This window comes from Penaeus vannamei, chromosome 30, assembly GCF_042767895.1.
Source record: "Penaeus vannamei isolate JL-2024 chromosome 30, ASM4276789v1, whole genome shotgun sequence".
NCBI lineage: Eukaryota > Metazoa > Arthropoda > Malacostraca > Decapoda > Penaeidae > Penaeus > Penaeus vannamei.
The window spans coordinates 1,283,790-1,286,289 of record NC_091578.1 but is presented as its reverse complement, the minus strand read 5'-3'; the positions used below and the strand labels follow the sequence as shown (position 1 = coordinate 1,286,289).

The following is a 2,500-nucleotide window of genomic DNA, read 5'->3' as shown; positions in this document are numbered from 1 at the left end:
GTGCGTATACACGTGCGTGTGCGTGTACGTGTACATGTGTGTGGGTGCGCGCGTGCGTGTTGTCTGTCTCTCTTCTGACCCGATGTGATCACCAGCACCGCGAGTCAACAAAACGTGGTCCCCGTCCAGAATCCCGGGCAAGCCACCTGACGAACATAAATATCTGCAATATGTTTGGGGACGCGCCGTGCCCCTTCCCTCGCCCATGGCATTCGCCCGGCCGCCCGTGACCGCACGGAAATGGGCGAGACCCACGTGGCGCGGCGTCCCGGCCCCGTATAGATTTTTCCCTCCCTTCTCGTCGGCTGCCCCCCCCCCCACAAGTTACGTCTGGGAATGAGTAAGTGAGTGAGTGAGAATGGAAGAAAGAATGAAAGAAAGAAAGAGAAAGAGAAAGAGAAAGAGAAAGAGAAGGAAGAAAGGAGGGAGAGAGGGAGAGAGGGAGAGAGGGAGGGAGAGAGGGAGGGAGAGAGGGAGGGAGAGAGAGAGGAGAGAGAGAGAGAGAGAGAGAGAGAGAGAGAGAGAGAGAGAGAGAGAGAGAGAGAGAGAGAGAGAGAGAGAGAGAGAGAGAGAGAGAGAGAGAGAGAGAGAGAGAGATAGGGGGAGAGGGAGGGAGGGAGGGAGGGAGGGAGGGAGGGAGGGAGGGGAGGGAGGGAGGGGAGGAGGGAGGGAGAGGAGAGAGAGAGAGAGAGAGAGAGAGAGAGAGAGAGAGAGAGAGAGAGAGAGAGAGAGAGAGAGAGAGAGAGAGAGAGAGAGAGAGAGAGAGAGAGAGAGAGAGACAGAAAGAAACAAAGAAAGAAAGAAAAAGAAAGAAAGACAGAAAGAAAGAAAGAAAGAAAGAAAGAAAGAAGAAAGAGAGGGAAGAGGAGGGGCTCGTGGAGGTCGCGAACGTTTTGTCCATGCAGCAGAGACGTCGACATCAGCCCACGCTTCCCCGTGCAGCCAGAAGCGGGAAGCAGGGGGCGCAGGGGGCAGGTGTGGAGGGGGGGGGGCGGGAGAGGGAGAGGGAGGGGAGGGGGGGGGGATGCAGTGGCGCCAGTGATGATCCACGTGTCTCTTGCGTCATCGAACTTTTCCCGCTACGACAGGATACCACGAGGTGCAAGTCTGAAATCAAGACCTACCTGGGTTTATTTTTTTGGCTACCCCCGACATAAACTTTCCCCGGCAGACCTTGGCAGTGCCCTTGTCCGCGGCGTAGAACGGGCGAGGACAACCGAATCGAAGGGGGGGAATAAATGAAGCAACGTGAACCATCAAAAAAAGAGGGACACCAAATTTCCCCCCTGAGCAAGCACTCGGACTGAAACCCCTGCATCCCCCCCCTCGCGCCCTGAAAACGGCCGATCAATGCCGGGGAAACTCGAGCAGAAACGCACCTCCACGGGGACAAGATTCTTTCCTTCAAACACTCGGCGTCTTCGGAGAATCAAGACGAAACGTAAAGGTATTGGCTCGTGCCTGAAACGTGACGCAATTCCGTCGCTACTCCGGCATAGCAAACGTGGTCGTTGGTCTACCACGTGGATTAAGCACGTGGTCGCCCCTGCCATACAATTAAACCGAAGGCTCATAAATAGAGGATATTGTGCTAACTCACATAGCTTTCTTCTAGTTCTACACTCATACACGCACGCACGCACGCACCAACTCCGGTCCGCCTGTCTGTCTGCCAGCTAGTCAGTATCAACTAGTCAGTCCCTCTATTTGTCTATTTTTCTCACTGCAACATTCATGAAATATGAAGAAAGAGGAAAGAGGTGATAAATATAATGGTAAAAGCAATCACATTTATTACGGCAATAAAAATAAAGATTATCATTGCTTCCATTTTAATTAAAACAATAATGATAACAGGAAGTATATATCAACAAATCTGCGTGAATTCGCAAGACGCACGCGTACGGCGCCTCGTCAACGCAGCCCCTGATCTGGTTTCTCGGAAGGAGCAGCGGGAGCGGAATCTGGCTCCCGCGCGGCCCTCCCTCCCTCAGCCGACGGACAAAGCCTCGCCTCGGACGCCTTCCCCCGGGTCGCCTTTCAACGAGCCACGGGGTCGGGTTTCTCGCAAACGTTCTGGACGTTTACACACGATCTGCCAATACAAACTGCTCCCGAGTATGAGAGGAATGCGGCACCGCGTTAACAAGCCTATAGAGGGAGTGCGGAATGGCGCAATTGGAGAAATATGGAAATATCCTTGGCGTGACCGAAGCCCAATGTGCAGGGCTACGCATTAGCTTCAACTCAATGACAGCGTTTGTTTGCATTCAGTCAGCTGGGCTTACAGAGCCTTTATTATCTCGCGAACGCCACCAGGCACGGGCCGTGTGCAGCTGAAATGTAGCTGCCAATCCACGTCACGAAAAGCAGGACCAGGACGTACGGTCAGCCCGTCAATGTTCTAGCGATCTCTTCGTCCTCACGCCCGTCTATTCGTCTCAGGAATAGTACACCCATTACAGGGCGGACCCGGTGCATTGGCGAGGCGAAAGACCAC

The 2,500-nt window shown here is 53.8% G+C and overlaps 1 protein-coding gene across 3 annotated transcripts in view; it reads right to left on the bottom strand.

Moving 5' to 3' along the window:
• The window catches only part of Ent1 (Equilibrative nucleoside transporter 1), a 58,067-nt gene that overhangs the window by 16,911 nt on the left and 38,656 nt on the right, over nucleotides 1-2,500 (bottom strand). The window lies entirely within an intron of this gene.